The following is a 22421-nucleotide window of genomic DNA, read 5'->3' as shown; positions in this document are numbered from 1 at the left end:
ATGTCATTGATAAAAGTGGCAGCAATCCATTCCCAAGCCTATTTTTCTGTCTTGCCAGTGCCTGGATGGTAAGGTGGGAGAGATGAGATCCAGACAGAGCTCCAAGAGAGCACATATAAGTGCCCCAAAAGTTGTGCTTGAGATATCTCAGATGTTCACTTGAGATCTTGGGCTTGGTACTTGGCAGAGGCACATGATCATATGAATCAGAATGAGAGGCGATGGCTTTAAGCTGTGCCAGGGGAGGTTTGGGTTGGATATTAGGAAAAACTTCTTCACAGAAAGCATAGTGATGCATTGGAACAGGCTGCCCGGGATGTTGGTGGAGTCACCATCCTGGAGGTGCTCAAGAAATGTGGAGATGTGGCACTCAAGGACATGGTTTAGTGGGCATGGCGGGGTGGGTTGATGGTTGGACTAGATGATTTTAGTGGTCTATTCCAACTTTAATGATACTATGAGTCTCTGAATGCATCATGTCTTCAGCCTGTCAATTACAGATGCACAGCATGTGCTCATGTTGCTCATGGCTATTTGCTGATATCATGGCTTCCCCCTTGGGGAATGAATACACTTTTAGGACAATTTCTAATGACTAGCTCTGTGCCTGCTGTCTACTGGTGATGACTGAGGAACGAGGAGCACTTTTTCTCAAGTATTTTCTACTGATGAGCCCAAGTTATTTCTCTCTGAGCTCTCTGCTGCATTACAGGACTGGCAGATTTAGCTCCACGCCTGGACGAAGCCTGATTTCAGTGAGTTGAGGGGGAGGCAGAGAAGACACAAACTTCACAGCTACACTGCACTGCATGATGCCATACCTCACTGTGCTGCACTAGTGGGTGTCACCTCACCAACTGCATGATCTCTGCTCCTGCTAGCCCAGAGTTAGCAGGAGCATTTCTGCTCCAATCGTCATTCCAGTGCCTGCAGAAGAGGCAGTCCCCAGCCCGACTGTGCTGATGTGGCAACACTCAAGCACGTGGATAGGTCAGACCTCTGCAGTTCTTGACATGGGAATTGACAAAGAAATACTCTGCAGCTTTGTCAACAAATAGAAAAATTGGAGTTTACTGGAATGAATTTATTTAATCAAATTTGGAAACATCATAAATAACCATTTTGAGCTGAAAAATCATCATCAATCAAAGATATGTCTAATTTCTATTTCATTTTATATCAAGTAAGTGCTTGAAAACGGATTGTTTTTTTTGGCTGTAAATTAGTTTGAGGCACATGATGTACTTGAAATGCTGATTAGTGCAAAGGTGACAGATGCCTTCTTGCCCTTGCTGCACACTGCTCTGATTTGGGCTTTCTGCTGAATTAGGGCACAGAGGCAAAAATTTCTGGAAAAGGGAATGTGGGGAGAAGAAACCATCCCCTGGTTTCTTACTGGGTCAGAATAATTCTCAGAACAGTGTGTTTTCTCCTCTCAGCTGTGTCCCATCCCAATCTATGTTCCCTATTGTATTTCTGCTGGAAGGTAAATGACATAAAACTGTTCAAATTTTCTCTTCTTCAATTATTTTGGCATCACACACTATCATGGACTATTTGAGTTCTATTGATTACTATAAACTATTTTTTTAATGATTACAGCTGTGGTTGCTTTATCAGTTTCTGTTCAGATTTACTCTTCATCATAACAGATATCTTCTCTGACAGCGATCTGGATGTTGTGCAGAGCATGCTTCAGTTAAAGAAGAGCAAAGACAGAAAAGAAACGGAGAGGAGGGCTATGAGGAGACCTCAGCACTGGATTAGGCAGACCTGCAGGGAACTGAAGGAGCAGAGGGCTGGTCCCTGGATACAGCAATCACAGAGAGCTGAACAGGTCTTGTGTTGGGGGACATTTGCTGAACGTGACTGCCACCCTGCTTTTTACCTCAGCTTGCACTTTTAAATCCATCTCTGAGTCAAGTTTCTGTGTTGCTGTAACACTGATCAACAGATATGTGGGCATTATGTTACCGCGTAGCCCTGTGAAGCACCACCAGGCCGAGCCCCTTCCTGGGCTGGGAGAGAAGAGTTCTGAATTGGTTTGATTTCCAGGGCTGAATTATAAAATTCTTTGTTTGCAGAAGTTACCAGCCATGTTATCTCCTGTACCCAGCTGATAAGGGATGCAGCAATCTTTTGGGCATTTGGTTGCATCAGCAGGCCCAGCTACAGAGCCAAGGCCCCGTTAACAGGTGAGAGGACAGGGGTTCTGGGCTTTTCTGCTCTAAACTGCAGTTTTTCCCCTCTCTAAATTACTTCCTCCTCTTTGTGGGGGAAGTATCTGTTGTTTTATATGTTTGCAAATATTACTGAGCAGCACATGCCTAATGCTCCTCAAAGTGTGGAGGACTGAAAGCTTGACCTATTGCCCCTGGAGCAACAGTGGAAATCTTGAGAATACTTCTATATGTGTTACACTGGTGAGTTAAAACATGGCTGTGATGTCTCACTGAGGTACAAGCTATTTAATAAAGCATAAAAATGCTTCCTTTTTTATTTTTTTCATTCTTCACATAACTACAGAAAAACAGTTTCTCCTTTCAGAGGTGTGGTCAGAAAGAGGGAAGCAGACATTGATGTGTGCGAGACATGAGCTGAGTGCCAGGCATTGCCTTACAACTGGTCTGTAGTTTATGTTTCAATCTTGAGATGATTCTTAATGCCTAGCAAATGACTTTCCTCATGCTCCTGCAGTTTCTGACCTTCTTTCTGCAGATCTCTGAATTTGATCATGGATGATTATTTGTTATATTTAATAGCCATTTGGCTCTACATCCTGCCAGAACAGAAACAGGTGTTCTACATTTGAATGTGTATTGCTTGTACAAGAGTAATTAGAAGCGAAAAGCTGCAAAATGATGTAAGGTAAGAATTGCTAAGTGCCATGCCAGGACCTTGTATGGATCAAAGTTATAGGACAGACCAGGATACTTGTTGGTACCCTCTTGGTGCTGTCTGTATTTTCTCTTTCTCCTCGCACTCTTTTAAATTCCTCTGGGTTATGTTTCAAAACATGCCTTTCTCTAAGCAGCTTGGCCTGCTTATAGATATCCTCTCTATTCTCTGTTGTTACTTTACTATCTCTTGCTTTCTTCCCTGAGGACTCAAGGAGGAATTGAAAAGACTTTGAATATTTTTCATTTGACTTTTACTTGCATATTTATGCTTTTGCTAGATACAGGAGTTCGGCTCATAAGTTATTGTTCCTCTTTATATTTAGTGGAATTACACTGCCTCTGTGATCATGTATAGCTTGGAAATGATTTCACAGAATCACAGAATCACAGAATTGTAGGGGTTGGAAGGGACCTCTAGAGATCATGGAGACCAACCCCCCTGCCAAAGCAGGTTCCCTACACCAGGTCGCACAGGTAGGCGTCCAGGCGAGACTTGAATATCTCCAGAGAAGGAGACTCCACAACCCCCCTGGGCAGCCTGTTCCAGTGCTCCGTCACCCTCACCGTGAAGAAGTTCTTACGCACATTCGTGCGAAACTTCCTATGCTACAGCTTATGTCCGTTTCCCCTCGTCCTGTCTCCACGTACCACTGAAAAGAGACTGGCCTCACCACTATGGCCGCCACACCTCAGATATTTATAAACCTGGATCAGGTCCCCTCTCAGTTGTCTTTTCTCAAGGCTAAACAGACCCAGTTCACTCAGCCTGTCTTCATAGGGGAGATGCTCCAGGCCCTTCACCATCTTTGTGGCCCTCCGCTGGACTCTTTCCAAGAGATTCCTGTCTTTTTTGTACTGGGGAGCCCAGAACTGGACACAGTACTCCAGATGAAGCCTTACCAGGGCAGAGTAGAGGGGGAGGATCACCTCCCTCGACCTGCTGGACACGCTCTTCTTAATGCACCCCAGAATGCCATTGGCCTTTTTGGCCACGAGGGCACACTGCTGGCTCATGGCCAACCTGTCGTCCACCAGGACGCCCAGGTCCCTCTCTGCAGAGCTCCTCTCCAGCAGCTCATCCCCCAGCCTGTATTGGTGCATGCAATTATTCCTCCCTAGCTGTAAGACCCTACACTTGCTTTTGTTGAACCTCATCCGGTTTCTTACTGCCCAGCTCTCCAGCCTGTCCAGGTCTCGCTGAATGGCAGCACAGCCTTCAGGCGTGTCAGCCAATCCTCCCAACTTTGTATCATCAGCAAACATGCTGAGGGTGGCCACTATCCCCTCATCAAGGTCATTGATGAAGATGTTGAACAAGACCGGACCCAGCACAGACCCCTGGGGGACACCACTGCTTACAGGTCTCCAGCCAGACTCTGCACCACCAACGACGACCCTCTGCGCTCTGCCAGTCAGCCAGTTCTCAACCCACCTCACTGTCCACTTTTCTATCCCACGCTTCCTCAGCTTTGTTATAAGGATGTCGTGGGAGACAGTGTCAAAGGCCTTTCTAAAATCAAGGTAGACTACATCTACTGCTCTTCCCCCATCCACCCAGCATGTGACAGCATCATAAAAGGCCACCAAGTTGGTCGAGCACGACCTCCCCTTGGTGAACCCGTGCTGACTACTCCTGATAACCTCCTTTTCTCCCAGTTGTCTGGAGATGGTATCCAGCACAAGCTGTTCCATCACCTTTCCAGGGACAGAGGTGAGGCTGACAGGCCTATAATTACCCGGATCTTCCTTCTTGCCCTTTTTGAAGACCGGAGTGACACTGGCTATCCTCCAGTCTTCAGGGACCTCCCCTGTTATCCAAGACCTCTCAAAAAATGATGGAGAGAGGTTCGGCAATGACCTCCGCCAGCTCCCTCAGCACACGTGGATGCACCCTATCAGGTCCCATGGACTTGTGGACCTTAGTACTGCCTAGGCGCTCACGCACGTCCTCTTTCCTGACTAAAGGGAAGTCTCCCATTCCCCAGACCCTCTCACTAACCTCCACGGTGTGGGATTCCTGAGGGAGAGCCTTTTCACTGAAGACGGAAGTAAAGAAGGCATTCAGTATCTCTGCCTTCTCAGCATCCCCCGTTACCAGAACCCCCCCCTCACTTAGTAAGGGGCCCACATTCTCTCTAGTTTTCCTTTTGCTGTTAACATACTTGAAGAAGCCTTTTTTATTCTCCTTTATCACTTTAGCCAGATTCAATTCCAGATGGGCTTTAGCCTTCCTCATTGCATCCCTGCAGGCCCTGACTACATTCCTATATTCTTCCCAAGTGGTCAGACCTTTTTCCACATTTTATGGACCTTCTTCTTTCCTTTGAGCTTGCACATGAGCTCCTTGCTCATCCACACAGGTCTCCTGCCACCTTTTCCTGATTTCTTGCTCACAGGGACACACCGATCCTGAGCTTGGAAGAAGAGCTGTTTAAATGCTGACCAGCTTTCAGAGGCCCCCTTCCCTTCTAACACCCGAGCCCACGGGATAGCTCCAAGTAGGTCCTGGAAGAGATCGAAGTTCCTAAAGTCCAGGGTAGCAATCCTACTTATTGCTTTGCTTCTTTCACTCAGGATCTTGAACTCCACCATCTCATGATCACTACAACCCAAACTGCCCCCAACCTTTACTTCCTTAACAAGTCCATCCCTGTTGGTGACAATAAAGTCCAGTAACACCCCTCCCCGCGTCGGTTCCTCCACCACCTGCATCAGAAAGTTGTCTTCAACGCACTGCAAGAACCATCTGGACCGTGTGTGCCTGGCCATGTTTGTCGTCCAGCAAATATCTGGATAATTGAAGTCCCCCATAAGCACCTGTGCCTGGGAACATGACGCTACATCCAGTTGCTTATGGAAGGCCTCATCAGCCTCCTCATCCTGATCAGGGGGCCTGTAGTACACACCCACAACAGTGTCACCCTTACCAGCCTGCCCCTTGATTCTCACCCATAAGCTCTCCACTGCTACATCACTCTCCCCCAAGTGAAGTTCAATACATTCTAGCTGCTCTCTCACATAAAGAGCAATTCCACCACCCCGCCTAGCCAGCAGATCTTTCCTAAAAAGCACATAGCCCTCCATGACAACATTCCAGTCATGCGAGCTGTCCCACCACGTCTCCGTGATCGCAATGAGATCATGACCTCGCGACCGCACGCAGAACTCCAGCTCTTCCTGTTTATTCCCCATGCTACACGCATTAGTATACAGGCACTTAAGAGAAGCAGCATCCCCCCACCCCTCTCCAAGCCTTTGAACTCCACTGTCTCCACCCATCAAGTTCTGTTTGGAGTCTCGAACTGCCCCCTCAGTCCCAGCGGTCCTCATTTTGTCCCCTTCCCCCTTCATACCTAGTTTAAACACCTGTCAATAAGTCCTGCCAGTTCCTTGGCTAGAACCCTCTTTCCCCATGGAGACAGGCTGCTTCCATTTGCAGCCATCATGTCAGGTGCCGAGTTAATTGCCCCATGATCAAAAAAAACAAAACTCCTGCGTTTGCACCAATTCCTAAGCCATTTGTTCAAGAGATGGGTTTTTAGGCTCATCTCAGTATCGTTTCCTGCCACTGAAGGTACAGATGTTATAACCACCTGCACACCTGTTCCTTCAACTACCCGCCCCAGTCCCCTGAAGTCATCTTTGATAGCCTTCAGGCTTTTCTCACCAACTTCTTCACTGCCAGCCTGTACTATCAAGAGTGGATAGTAGTCAGAAGGGCAGATCAGTCTGGGAAGTCTCCTAGCAATGTCCCTGACCCGTGCCCCAGGGAGGCAGCACACCTCTCTGCGGGTAGGGTCGGGCCGGCATATAGGGCCTTCGGTTCCTTGCAGCAGGGAGTCGCCTATGACAACCACCCTTCTGTCCTTCCGGGTGGAGGAAGTCTTGAGGCGCGGGGTTGACCGCTCCCCCTGAGGCACCCTCACGGGTGGGCCTGCCTCCACACCTGCACACACCTCTCCCTTGGGTTCCAGGGCCTCAAATCTATTCCGCAGAGGCACCTGGGGAGCCGAGCATGGTCTGGAGGGGGGACGCCCACAACGCCAAGTCAGTATCTGTTTCCACCCATCCTTCTCTCTCAAACAGCTTTGCTCTGCTCGACAACAACAGGGCAGAGGCTCCTCCACTGAGCAGTGGATATCACCTTGCCCTTTTGGGAAAGAGTTTTGTCCCAGTCCTACACCCCCTAGTTCTTCATAAGTATTGTGAGGGGAAGGAGCAGACTGAGGGCTCACTGTATCAGGAGCACAGTCTGTCTGTCGATTCCTCTCTGTCACCTGTTTGCAAGGCGACTGGGGGCCACATGCTCCATAGCATGATTTTCCAAACACCAGTGATGTATTTACAAATACACATTGTTATCCAATTCAACCACCCATACAATGAGAGGAGGAAGTATCTCTCACTTTATGGATGAATATTCCATAGCTTCCAAATATCAGGGCTGGAGACAGTCCTCAGAGTAGTGGCATCCCTTGGGCAGGTAAAGAAAACAGAACAAAGATATCATCAGGGCAATAATGATTCTGGCAGAATAGACACCCACGCATTCTCTTACACATCTACAGTAGGTTGCTAGTGATAAAACTGCATCACTTCTAAAGAAAACCACACTGGTCCATTCTAAGTCTTTTTGATGTAATTGCTTTGGGAACTGAAAGCAATGAAAGACAAACTATACTCTAAATATTTTCTGACAGCAGAGGTTTCTAATCATTCAGGAGAAGAGACAGGCATCACCATCTCCGATTATGCAGTTTCTGAGTAATCACAACAACCCACTGGGGAAGAGAAGTCATTTCCCTCAGAGAGACACCTTAGTATCTTCTCATCATTTAGCATGTACTGCTACGTTTCCAAATTTATCTGGTGAAGAATACTAATGAACTTCCCAGAATACTTGTACTTACAACTCTGACAACAGTGGTGGTCTTTTGTTGTTTTTTTGTTTCTTTTTTTTTTGTTTCAATATTAATTAATGATTTGGCACATTAATTCATACTTTCTGTAGGAACACCTTGAAAAGGATCATAGTACAAGTGGAAGAGATGCTCTAATAAGACACTAGCATCAAAATTCCCTGTTCCAATCTCCTTCTGATCTCAAGTGACCAGTCAGGTATGCAGGAGGAGTTGTGGGGCTGTGCCTGGGCTCCTACTTGGGCTGACAAACTACATCACCTTCTCCATGTCACACTGGGAAGAAAAAAAAACCAAAAATATCTGGCTTTTATTGTTTTGGTTGTAGAAGTGAAGTTTGCTTTAATATTGGAGCATGCTATTCTTCAAGTGGAAAATATCTACAAAGAGAAAACTTGAGTACGGAGAAACATATTATTTAAAGCTCTCCACAATGGATTCAAGAAGTGAGAAGAGTCTTCAGAAGAAAATCAACTTACAGGTGCCAGCATTCCACATCAGAGCCAACAGGGGAGATGATATTTTCTACCTCCAGAGACAAGGTGTTTATGGAGAGGTTAGCTCTCCTTTTGATTGATATGGATGGAAACAGGAGATCTTTCAGGCATAAAAGCTCTTCAGGTAAAATGGAAAGAACATCCCTTTTACTCAACTTTCTTCTAGTGTCATAAGATGTTGCCTCCTTCTGAAAGCCACACCTTGCATATAGCCTTACATCATCACAGCTACCATACTGTTTAAAAAAATTCTTTTTCTCAACATTTTACATCAAACTATTGAACTCAAGTTAGGCTTTCTTAGGTCTCAAACTATGGAATCCTCAAAAATAAGTAGATTCACTCAGTAGCAGGTCTTAGCCTTGAAGAAGGACAGAGTAGCAATGTTTTCTTTTCCAGACAGAGAAAACAACAACCGTCAGCTCTGAATATTCCCATTTTGTTTCCTGAGCTCCTATCAAAGAGGGGGGGCAAGGGCAAAATGCTCCAAAAAGCCTACTGCTTCCACATCAGGGATATAAGAATCCCTTACACCTGATGACTGTGTTGAGTGTGAACCAGGGCTCTGTATGAATCAGAGCCACTAGGAACTACACAAACATGGACTTTTGCTAGCATGAAAGTTTAATACACACAAAGGAATTACTGAGTTTCTTCCATGTCCTTCAGTGGGAAATGAAGGTAAGGCTAAAACACCCTATCACAGAGATCCTGGACAAACAGCTGTAGGTTTACATGCAACTGCAACAGGCGTACTGTGAACCAGTGCCAAACCCAAGTCTCCAGATGGCTGCACAGCTTTAAGACTCTTTGGATGAATTTCATTCAAGTCCTAACGTAATCTTTTGAACACTTTTGCCAGTCAACATGACCTCCCATATACTTGCAGTCAGTGACTCATATTATTCATTTTGCATTGCTATTATTGCTGTCTTCAGAGTATAGTAAAAAAAGTCAGCTAATATCCTTGCTCAGAGGCTGTTCAACCTTCTTTTGCCCTAACACAGCATGTAATGCTGAAGGTTTGCTTAACTGAAACCTGGAACTTACATTAAAAATGTGGGATTACTGATCCTTTAAGTGTTATTTTGTTCTGTATTCCTCTGGAGCTGAAGACAGAACAGTATGTATGGAGCTGTAGACAGCATAAAGCTGAAGAACATTATGCATCTGCATAAATATGCATACAAAAGTCTGTTTTCTGATGCTCATAGAAAAATCCACAGGTAGGATTGCAGTTATTTACTTGGCAAAAAATCTCCTAAACACCTAATATCAAAAAACAAGTTTAAGAGAATAACAAAGTCCTTTAGAAATATTCAAAATTCTTCATGTTTAAATACTAAATGATGAACATTCCCTTGTAGCTGTAATATGTGCCTGAACTTTAAATTATTAAATGTGCAGCTGCAGTGAGCAAAAGCCTCCTCCATAATAACATCTGGTATACTGCTCTTGGAGAGTTTTAGGAACAAGTGGCATCTGTGCATCTGGCCACGTAGGCAGTGTGTACTTTGTGGCACTGGTTCATCCCTGATGTGTCAAAAACTCAGTGCACAGAGATATAGAAGACTTAACTGCACGCTGCCATCTCACATCATACAGTTGTACCATCCACCCTTCATCTGAATCATGGCTCCATTGCCTGTGACCAGTGCTGTCTATGCTTGGCTAAGAGTCTAGCCTACAGAAAGGCAGCTAATACACAACTCAAAATGTCTGCAGCATTTTCAATATACCCAGAAACTCACTGGGCTTCCCACCATGTTCCGTCCTTAAAACTCTTTCTTAACATCAAGCTTTATTGAACCCCTTTTAATATAGGACACCAGTGCTATACCACTTTTTGGAGATTAGAAACCAGGAGACTTCAAGCTGATCTGGTGCGCTATCAGTTGCCAGTCACCTAAAAGTACTGCCTTCCTCACCTCGTGGTGCAGGAACACATGGAATGTTGCACTCAAGAAGTGATTGCATATGCAAAAATCCTGATAAAGAAGGGGCACTGGAAGTGTTCATTTCAAGTGCATACTAAAGTTGGTTTGGCTGCCCTGGTTGGTAAATACTTTCAGAATACTTTCAGCTGGAGTTCCTGAGCTGCGGTGTATTTGGCAGGAGTTGGCGCTGATATTCAAAGATTTGAAAAGCTCTTTGATTCCAAACTTAGATCTGGAAGCTTTGTGATGGTTTTTATGTTTAGCTTAAAAGAAACTGAAGAAAGAGTGAGAAGCCATTTATTGCTACAGGAACAAAATGCTAGGAGGTAAGGGAAAGGGGACAGGAGCTTTGAATAAGAATTTATCATACTCCGAGCAACTTCATTCACATGTGGCACAGAAAGAATGCAAATACAAAAAGCTTACAGGCAGTAAGCATTGTGGTGGCATCCCTGCTACTCACAGGGAACCTGAATTGCTTGAGGACTTGGGTGAAATCTTCTAAAGATTTCTTCAGATTTTTGAGACTTTTTAAAATCTGATGGTGTCGGGGCCCCTCCAGCTGCATTTGATAACGTGCAGATAAGAGAAACACAACCTTGTATCATGGACTCTTTGTAAATTCAAGCATGAAAGTTGGATTAAGAAGGACTTAAAATGGCTATTAAATATTCTTGCTATACCTACCCATTCTGATCTCTGATCATGTTCTCTGTGCTTTTTGTTCTGTGATGCTAACAATATATCCGAAAGAATGGGCTACTGCTGCTTAGCAGTTGCTGCAAAGATTGGTGAATTATAATCTGCTGAGCCTGGTGAAGATTTTTCTTGCTGTGAGTAGAATGGAAAGTAGCCAAGGTTTCTGTTACAGAAATGATCTGGATAACACGATCCCTGTAAAAAAATTGCTGAAGATGTACACCTCATCCCTGTGGTGACAAGCAAGAAGATGACTGCTCTCAGGCTCACTTGCTTTTTTGGGCTCCCAGAGTGCTTCTCACAGCTGCAGAGGTGCAGGTGAAGACAGCATCCTTCTGGCCAAACTGTCACCAGGGCTTTGCAGGAAGACTCAGATAGGACCATTGGTGTGTCTGGGGCTGGGAGGTTGGGCTCCATCCCAGAGGCTGAGGTTGGCTCCCTCTGCAGGAAGAGAAGGGCCCCTGGGCAGGCAAGCACATGGGCTGGGATGCCTGCAGTCAGATCCTGCAGCTGCTGGTCACGTATCTCTTACCTCAGACTCAAGAAATTAGAAAGCTGTACTAAGGATTAGTTGGTCTATGCACTTCTGGCTAGAAAGCTTATGTAGAAAGTACAGAATATCTCAATTATTTTACTCACATTTCTGTATGATAGCTTTTTTTTTTTCTTTGTGAAGCAAACTTACTCAGCTGAAGTGTACTTTGCTGCATAGGAAAAATCCTTCCTCCTTCGACTATTTCAGCATGTGTACCATTCACAGGAACTTCCCTCATTTGAGTGCAACCAGGTTTGGTAACAACAATTCAGCACCCAAGTGCCAATGTCATGCACAGAAGTCTGTTTGAGGGCTGCATGCTGGGGCTCAAGCCCCTGAGCTGAAGGAAGTGAGGAAGCTGCAGAAATCAGGACCTGTTGCAGGCAGGCTATGGGGTCCCACAGTTGGGGCCCACTCTCTTCTAGGGCCACCAAGAGCATCAGGACAGCAGGCTCCCAGCAAGGAGACAGGGAGGGGTCATTAAAGTCTGCTCTTGGTGCCCACGGGCTGTAAGAGACACTGGTACTGCTTATTTTAATAACTGCCCATTCTTAAGGTAGACTAAAAAATTTTTGCTTCCAGGTGTGGTCTAAGCTGTGTACACAGAAAATGCTTCCTTTGCTATGCCTGCTAAGAGGTGTGCTCATGTAATAAAGGAAACAGGCATAAGAAAGAAATCAGGCACATTGTTAAGTGAGGACAGTCAGTCTTGTCTCTTACCTTTTGCATTTCAGTTCATTTTAATTGTATTTGGCATTTAGTGCTTTGCATGCTTCTCCAGAGGCTGGAGTGGATGCACTGACACACAATGGACAACAAAACCTGGAGCTAAAGGAGTGTGGCAGGCAAGTCTCAAAGGAGATGGAGAAAAATGGAAGTATTTTGTCATAAAACTAAAGCTTTGCATTGTTAATGACTCTGCCTTCTCTGGTGTGCTCAGTCCAAATATATGTGGATGGATGGGTAAACCCAGACAATGGTGTGGGATTTTGGGATGTAGTACATGATGTAAACGACACAATTTTCAAAGATCCTTCTCATATTAGTGCTCAATCATCCTCTTATGGAATAGTTCCCTCTTTTAAGCCATTGCAAAATGAGGCAAAACCAAGGAGAGTGGGAGCCCTGGGTAGCCTGGCTGAATACATGGAGATAGGGAATCCCAAGCACCTTATTGGATGGATGGGAAGAGAGGAGATGGCACAGTGCTAACAAATAGTCTTAGGCTCTTGTAGGACACTTACTACAGCCCTGACTCTCCAAACAAACAAAGAAACCCCCAAACCCAAAGAGGATAGCTAATTATTTTTAAAAACAGCTTTAATACTTAATGGAAACATTAATGGAAACTGGTGAATTCAGAAAGACAGCATTAAGCAGCTCATGTTTGTCTGCCTGCCCCAGAATTCACTGCTCCTTCCGTGTTGACTTCGATTCTGTTAAAACCTGCATTTGTAAGGAAGACAAGCTGAGCATAAATTTTAGGCTCCTATTTTTGCCATCAGTAAGGAGCTTTATGAGCTTTTATCAAAGCCCTTACCTTTGCAGGAATGTCTGGCATTAGTTACAGCCTAAGTGGTACAGTAAAGGTACATACATTCATCTTCCTTAGAGTGCAGATACCTCCCACTGGCTTCCTTTATACGGGGTTTGGCAACTGATATGGTACATTAAAAAATTAGATGCTTTTTCTGAGGCCATCACATGTGGTAATTAAATCAAACATTCATAAGAGTTACACTGTGAGTTTATCAATGCATTTGAAACCACTATGGTTGAAATACAAGGTGATGCTCATCAGTTCAGGCTGATCACATTTTCCAAGTTTGTTCCAGTGCAGGCTGTTCAATTCTGCAAAGACGTAGATATTCTGGTGGCATTTAGGCATATGCTTTACACTAAATATGTGAATAGATCTCACTTCATTCACTAAAAATGAAACATATGGCTGCTCAGTTGCTTATCTGTAGTCAGATTTCCTGAAATGAAGCCCTAGGACAAGGAGAAAGGAACATGAAGGAGCCTCAAACAGGCTGAGCAGAACCCAGAGTCGAGGCAGACTGTTCCCCATTGATGGGAGGTGGGTGCTGTCATTTTGCAGAAAGACGAGTAGCACACAAGGCCCTGGAGTAATCTGGGCTGAGTCAGTTTTCCTCTGTTCCAGCAGGTGTGAGCTGAGCTCAGTGCTGCAGTGTTGGGTGTGAGGAGAGTTTGAGGCAACACCAAACAGTGGCACAATGCCTCCTGAGGCAACACCAAACAGTGGCACATTGCCTCCAGTTTGTCTGGGTTTGTTAATGGTGACCTCAGTGTTAGCCTGGAAATATAGAGCAGTTGCTAAGAGGGCTATCAGGAATCTGACTGCATGCATTGCATACAAAAGCAAAAGCAAAACCAACAACTAAGACATTGGAAAGGTTCTTTCCTTTCCCTGTGTAAATGTAATTGGGGTGAAATATTAGCTTTCAGTATCGACTTGGAAGTAGGTTTCTACTTCAGTGTGATGTTCTCAAAGTGAAACGTAGCTCCAGGGTAACAATGAGAGCTCCGAAACTAATTTAATACCAAAGCAATAGATCTGTATTTGTTTTAAATACGAAGTAGGAAGCAAAAGTACTTTCTTGAATGAAAGCCCACTTCTGTGATAAAAGTCATATCTATTTAAGACAGCACTAACAAAGACTGAGCAAAGTTCCTTCACTTTTCTGGAGCTATAGGCATGGATTCCTTGCATTATGAGTTAGGGAGGATGGAGTGACCATAGCCTGGAAGTTGCAACTGTTCCTAAGGAAGCGATGTGTGAGGCAGTAAGGCAGTACAAAGGGCAAACCAGCACCCGCCCCAGAGGAGAATGGGAAAGCAGCCTCCATGCATGATGAAATTCTGTTCTCCTGTTCTGGGACTGGTCTTTCCCAGCTGCTATGTGTGATGTGCGCCTGTGGGCCCTGAAACGATTTTAGCACAAGAACATTAGGAAGCCTTTGTAACCTGAATAACTCTGTTTTCATTCTCTCCTCTTTTGGGTTCCTTCCTTACTTTCTCAATTCTCGTGGATTTTCAGAAGATTTTTACACTCTATGGCTAAGGAATAGACTCCATCTGGAACAGCCCCAGCTAACAGCTTCATTCCTGCCTCCTGATCTATGCCAACACACACTGCAGTCAGCAGGCACAAAGCGGGGCCTCCTCTTCCTTTCAACCTTCTCCTACCTTTGGGAATACGTAGATACTTATAATCCTGTCAGGTGTTCTAAGGAAGTTTCCTTGCGGCACGTGCTCATCCTCATCAATAGCTATGTACATAGAGTAGGATTGTACCCACAATCTGTACTGAGTATAAAACCCTTATTTTCTTATTTCCTGATTTATCCTTGTGAAGTTGAGTAGCAGGCTCTAACTTCCCAATACTGTAGCCCATGTGGTGAGCAGTCCAAGCAGCTTCATTTTCACTGTCACAGCACCAGTCCAGTTTCACCCAGTGCAGAAACACAAGCAGGATATTCCCTTTCCCCTAACAGCATCATGTTCTCAGGCAGGAAGGGTGAAAAAAAAACAAACAACAGTTCCTTGGCTCACAAGCTACTTTTAATGCATTTGTTGCATGACAGAGAATGAAAACAGATAACAGTATGTGGCTGCATGCATCTCATTTGTGCAGGTCTATGAAATCTGTTTATTTACTGTTGACTGTTTGCATTTAATACAGATTTCTCAGTGCTGTGAGATAAATCTATGTTTTAAAATCAGCTTTTGAGTAAAGAAGCCAGTAAGAAATTGACTGATTGGTATATTAAGAGCAGCATCTGCATCTCACTGCTTCCCATACTGTCTCCTCAGTTATCTATCGCTTGAGGGAACATTTCAGCATGCAGTATTATAATTTAAGTAATACATAAGGCAGCTCTTTAAAACATAAGCAGCAGAGTAGTGGGTATCTACTGATAGGCAAAAAGTGTCAGACGTCTCTCAGATATTGGTAAATGTTGGGCGGAAGTCAGAAAGTGCACAAAAGATGAAATCGTAATTCACAGTTTGCATATATGGTGCAGTGATATAAGATGATTTGAGCTGTGTGCATTTCAGAGCGCACAATACAAATCATTTAAGGTACCTGGTCTGTGCTAATGCTTTTCTGAGAACTCATTTCTTCTGGGATGTCACAGATAAGTGCCACAAATACACTTAAATCTTTTTTTTTTTTTAATCCACACCTCAGTGCTGATTATATGGTGGTAAAAAAGCACACAGTAACTTAGCACAATTGAGTCTGTTTCCTCCCTCATTCAGTGCAACAGTACTAGCATAACAGAACAGCAGATTGCTGCAGCACTCCTCTGAATTGCATTTTCCTAAAAGAATTACAAAACTCATATAGCAAAATTTAAGTTCATTTCCATGCGTACAAACCATGTTCTCTGGTAAGATTATCCTTGCTATTTTAATACCACAGCATTAGCTGTGAAGGACCAAAGAATCTGAAGGACTATAAGCAGAGAGGAGTGAGCAAAACTGAACATAAATTGCATGGTAAAAACTACTACAACTCTATTAATCAAGATCATTCAGCTATAGCAAATATATACTTACTAGAATGTACATATTGCTGATTCTAAGAGCACCAAAAGGAAGTGTTTAAGAAAATCCAAGTGTTTTTCCACATTTTGCTGCTTCTGTTGTGAGAGTCCAGCGTGGGGAGTCAAATTTGCTGAATAAATAAACACAGAGATAAACACAGAGAAAAAAGGTTTGTTGTAAATTCTAACACAACCAAAACCATATCATTGACCAAGTCTGACTCACTGGAGGCTACAAAAAGCAATTGTATATGATTTGGTTACCACTAAACTTGTAAATCTAGTTTTATGAATTCTGCAATGTGCTAGAATAAGAAATCATATCAAACTGTCAACACAATTGACCAAATGTTTGAAGATAACTCTTAAAATAAAAGAATTGATGAAAAGTTTATTAAGTTACAGATTTTCAGTTTAATTCTAGGATAGGTGAGATGGACTTATTCATAAGCTGAACTGATATTTACTGTGATGTAAATTTAAAAACAAAAAAAAGCTTTGGCAGAGTAGCTTCATTGTATTTGTATCTTGTTGGCCTGCAGGCGCAATAGCACGGAAATCTGCTTTGGGAAGCCCAGACAGTGAGCTTCCCAGCATTAGTGGATGTACACCACTTAGGTAGCTAACTTCTGCAGAGAGGTTTAACCCTTGCTGGTCCTCAGACACGGCAGCGCTCACCACACTCAGATGCTGGCACTTGGCACAGATAAGAAGCTTTTCTGCCATTGAGCTGTGGAACTCAGGTCATTGGCCACTGGGTGAAGTCTGGCATACAGACAGGACTGATTGTTCTTGCCCCACTGCTAGGCCTTTCAGAAAGATGATGTATTTCAGCTTTCTTCTGTGAAAATGAATGATATGTCTCCTAGAATCTGTCCGAGTCACACTTGTTTGAATATTACAGAATTAATGTTTTCTAGGTCGAGGCTATTTCACTGCCACTATCTAAGCTGTCATCAAAATAAGTTATATCTGCAATTATAGAAACACATGACATATCACACCTTTTGTTCGTACTTGTCTCTGAAGTCCTGGAAATGTCAAGATTTAGTCCATTCTCACATATTATTATTTCACCCTGAATTCCAGCATACCTCATAATGTAGTAACAGCACTCTGCTGGATAGTATGCCATTCCTTTGCACATTTCCCTCGCATCTCTTGCATTTTTGTTATAGAATGTTACAAACTGTTTTACTAGATGTCAAGATATGTACTTTCTGAAGTAAAAAGCTAATTACATTTCTTACATTAAAATCTTAATGTTAAAGGAAAATACATAGCTACAGCTGTCATCTATGGTCAAACTGGCACATGAAACATCCCACGACAAACAGCTGTGTCTCACTATATCCCTTCGGCATGCTGTGATACCTTTGTCTGTTGTTTCACTTTAACCACTGAAACTCATGATCAGTAAGATGAAGGATTTGAAACTTGCTCTTCGAAGCAGCTCTTAGAAGGGCTGTCTTAGGTGAAGCTGACTTATTTCAACTATTAACAAAATGATTACAATGTGATAAAATAATTAAAAAAAATTTGGCAATTTGGATCAAATTCAGACCAAATAATGGTTTGGCAGGCTAGAAGATTTTTGAGGGTGACTTCACAGAGAAACAATGCCTTCCAGCAACCCAAAGGACAGCTTCAAGTATCTCAATTAGTTGACCTGTGCAGCTTCTGAATTCCTTTTATGATGACACTGACAACCATGACTCTGTCATTACTGAGTCCTGGGCTCATTTTATGGCATATATATCCAACCCATTCATTTTATGCTTTTCTTGCCCTCTTTTTTTTCCCTAAGTTTTAATAAAACATTTTTTTTAAAAGAAATGTTGTTACTTATGTACATTAACTATATTGTATATTTTATATGCAGGCCAAGACAATTCCATTCCACAAGACAAAAGGTTGGGCACCCATTTCTTAAGATATTGCTGTCAGTATTTCAGAAATGAATTCATATTCTTTGTTTAAATCCCTTCTCCCTTACAAAGGGAGATTATTATTTCTACCTTGCAACATTATATGCTTAGTCCTTACTGTTCAAGGTAAGGTACCTGTACTTCATTTTCTAGACAACATAAATTAAACATAAAATATATTTCTGAAATGGAGGGACCACATTGTTACCACTGCTGTTAAGCTCCGAAGCAAGAAAAACATGCAGATGGCAGGAGGAGTGCCAGAGCATGGGAACCCCTACCTATCCCAGCATTTACTGCACTCTTACTCCCTTTTTTCTGCTCATATCTTCAGACTCTTCACTACAGTCCTGTTTCACCACTCTCTGCCCAGAGTTCCCACTCAGCAGCTACCACTTTGTGCCTCAGAACATTCTTGTCTGCTACTGCTAAGAGTCCCCCAGGCCTCCTCCTTTGTGGCCCATTGCTGTCATGCATGCTATTCCCCTCTGGGTACTTGTGCTATTCCTACCTCAGCCAGTAATTTGAACATTAGAATATATGTAACAGGCTTAGCAGAGTGTAGGATGCCTGCCATTGCTATACATCTTTTGCAGGAGGATGGCAAAGGGAAAAGCTGCAAAGATATCTCTCATTGCTAGCTTCTACCAGAAGTACTAAAAACAACTCAAGCAAGCATGTGAAACCTGTAAGGCTTCTGGAGAAATCTCCAGAATACTACAGTCATTCAGGACATACGTAAGGTCTACATTTCCTCCAAGCCCAGATCCATGCCTGATGCAGCTGGATTTTATTCTATAGCAGTCTCGACAATAAGAACTTAAAATTAAGAACTTTGACATATCGGATTCTGAATTAAGCTGGACTAGCATAGAGATCAACACTTGCTTTCATATACAATTGATGTGGGTGTTACACCATTTTGACTTTGACATTTTCAGAATGAAACAGAGTTCAGAGCATGCAATATCTTGGTAGATATAAACAAATAAAAGATATATCAGCAGAATACGTATTGACAGAAAGACAGCTTCATTAATTTCATAGAGGAAACAATTACTGTGTTCTCAAAATTTGAAATTATCAGCTGAGATGTCCTGAGATGAAAACTGTTCTTACTCATAGCTCAGAAAATTCCTGATAAAGTATTATCAGACATCTTTTCTTTTAAATCTTCTTATCTTCTCGAGTACAAATACAGCTCCTATCTCTGCCCTAGCTCAGTGATACTAACCTTCTCTCTTCCACATAATCTTTTTTGTATGAAACTAAAATTCACAGCCTCTCTCTCTCACATCAATCTCTAGAGAATAAACACCACCTTGAGTTAAAAGGGTCTAACTAGAGTTCTTGAACTTCATGATCTCTCTCTCTCTCTTTCTTGAATTTCTGTGGGCAACATCTTCTTCCTGCTGGTCACTGGTAACCCAGGCAGCATCTTGGATCTCCTTACTCTGCAATTACACTTGCATTCAGCAAATAATTTTCATATACATACCCTATCACCACATACATCTTCTCTCTCTCCAATGGGAAATATTGCCTGCATCTGTGAGCAGTTCATGGTGTCAAACAACATTGTCCTTCCAATCAATGCTTTTGTACTGGGAGCATATCTTAGTAAATACTGGCAGAGGTGTCTCTTTCCAGTTCCTCCTGAACACTTTTTGCTATGCTATGTATCAAAGAAGAGGAAAAAAATTGCAATAATTAGGCTTATGCTACGCTATGATTACAGCTTCTTGGGGGAAGGTGGAAAGAGCCACCAAAGCTAACCAGCTGATTATGATCTTCTGGCATGAAGCTATCGATATACTAAGGAATAAGCATACAAACAGGGAAACAGAGACATGAAGGTGGAATCAGATGCTTGGCATATGATGTCATTGAAATGCTGTGTGGTTTCAGAACTGATTTTTAAATACCAGTAAATACCAGTCAGTAAAGAAAAAAAATAGCATCTATAAGTGTATAAATTCTCAATGGCAGCACAGGTTTGTCTTTACATAAAAGACAAGTTGTGTAGGTATAGTGCTTGAATGCTTTGCCAAAAACCACAACAGATATAAATACTGACAATTAGCTGAAAAAATGAAGAAGAAAGAGGTCAGTCCTAAATGGTCATTTACTGCTACCCAAAGGATATTGTAAGGTAAAAAATCCTTACCTATCAAGGTTAGCATAGCATTATCCCCAATTCATGTATTATTTATTGTAGTTGAAAGAAACCACATCCTAGTGATAAATATGATGAAAGATCTACTACCTAAATCTATCTTGCATTTCTTTCCTTGATTTACCACTTACCAAACAGAGATCTTTTCATTAATATAGTAAATTAGAAATGGGAGATTATTACATAATTGCTGTTAGTCTTACTGGTTAATCACTTTCATTTGACAAGTAAATTATTTCAGCTCAGTACAAACAGCAAATCAATTTTTGCCTACTGTCATTAACAGTAATCAATAATTAATTACGATTATTAAAAATTGTTAGCACAGAATTTTTCTGCTCGGCACTTAGTTAAATGCCAAATTTATTTTGCTGAGAAGCTGACATGAGACTGAGACAGCTGTATGTCCATGGAAAATAAGCTGAAGAAACAGTTCAAGCTGAGAAGGAGATAGGATTTCTTATTAGTCTCAGTAAGCAGTCTATCTGCCAGGGCAACATTTAGCTGTTTTTTTACTATTATAGATTAAAATTGTGATATTATGTTTAGTCCACAAATGTGATGTCTCAGTTGCTGATTTCTACTGTAGTGTAGATCTTTATTTGGTTTTCTATTTAAAGATTAAAATCATTTTCAACTCTACAAGAATGCGTTTGGATCTGCCTCATAACTTACTGGAAACAAGCAACAAAACAAAACAAAACAAACAAAAAGAAGAGCCCACCAACAAAATACTCCAAAACAAAAGCAAACCAAAATCCAAAACAGGATAGAAGTTGAGCATGATATGGCTGTAACTATAAAACAGCAGCAGGCTCACAGTGAGTGGTTCAGCAGTTACACGCCCCATCCAAGGAACCAAAATCTCTCCCAGCAGAGTATATTCCTTGCTAATGCTAATCCTGCATCACAGACTGTGCCTGCAGAGATTGCCTCCTGGCGGCACCTCCTTCTGCAGAACGTTCCCTAACTGCTGCCAGCAAGCGCTGTTAGCAGCTTCTGCTCAACGGTGCCTCAGGGTATGGATGAAGATAAATGCAGTGTATTTCGCAGCACTATGGAAAGTTTAATATAAGAGGAAACAAAGTTTCCTTTAACTTACACTGGGATCTAGAAAGCTCCCTAAAACTGAGGGGAAGTTTTAATAGTGGAATTAACTATGGAATTAATCAAAGAATTAAGTGGTCTTTAATAAAGGCCTTGTGTAAACCACCCACAGTGGTACACTAGTTCAAACCTCACGTCATTCCATGACGCCGTGCTGCCCTTTCCTAGTCCAGCACAGCTAAGTGTAACTGCGGATTTGAGCAGTAAGAATCTGATGCCATAGTTTTGGTTCAGATGACCCATGAAACATCGTGATGACAGCTTCTGCATATCAGAAATGCTTATGTAGTAACAGTAGCCATTAGCTACTCTCCCAGCCATGATCCACGTCTTTTGTTTCTCGTTAATTTCTTGTTAATCCAAGTGTCTGCCCTTGCTGTTGGTGCATATAAGTCACATCTTTCTCCATGTCTCATCTTAGAAGTGGACAATGTTAGTTTCTTTCTGAAGTAAAATATTTCTAAAAAGGTTGTTTTTTAGAATTCATTCAGATTATCTCCAGGCATTAAGGTAAGTAAATCAACAATTGCCAGGTAGGACTGACTTCAACTGGAAGCGATATCACTTTGGTAAAGCTTTCAGAACCTGAGTATGTAATGATACATCAAAGATTTTGATTAAGCTTGTGTCAAGACATCAATTTCCTTTGGCCCTCTTGCTTTATAAGGACTATAATGAAACTTACAAAAACTCAGCAATATGCTCTTAGTAAAGCATTCTCCATGAGTACGTACATTGCTGTAAGCTGCTACATATTTCTGTAAAGGAATATATATACTAACACATTAATTTATTTGGAGAGGTTGGTGCCATTTTCCCAGAAAAATAAATTGGAAAACAAACATTATTTGAATAGAGAATTAATGAAAATGTAACTTCAAAGTAAAAACAGTGAATTGATTTTTCTTATTGGCAGTTTGAAGAAAGATATTTATTTACTCTCATTCTCTAGCAGATTGTCCCCCCGGGACCTGGAGTGTAAGTAAACAATCATGGTAGTGTGCAACTGATTTCTGCCTGAGCAGCCAGCTGAAATTTCAGCAGAATTTGGCTACGATGATACATTGATCAAATCTCTTTTGGTGATCTGAAACTCTAGATAGTTCATTATATATTTCTGCCTGCAAAATACTTTTCCTTAGATACTAT

The sequence above is a fragment of the Meleagris gallopavo genome, chromosome 1, assembly GCF_905368555.1.
Source record: "Meleagris gallopavo chromosome 1, MGAL_WU_HG_1.1, whole genome shotgun sequence".
In the NCBI taxonomy this organism is placed as follows: domain Eukaryota; kingdom Metazoa; phylum Chordata; class Aves; order Galliformes; family Phasianidae; genus Meleagris; species Meleagris gallopavo.
The sequence above is the reverse complement of the archived record's forward strand: the minus strand, read 5'-3'. Positions refer to the sequence as shown.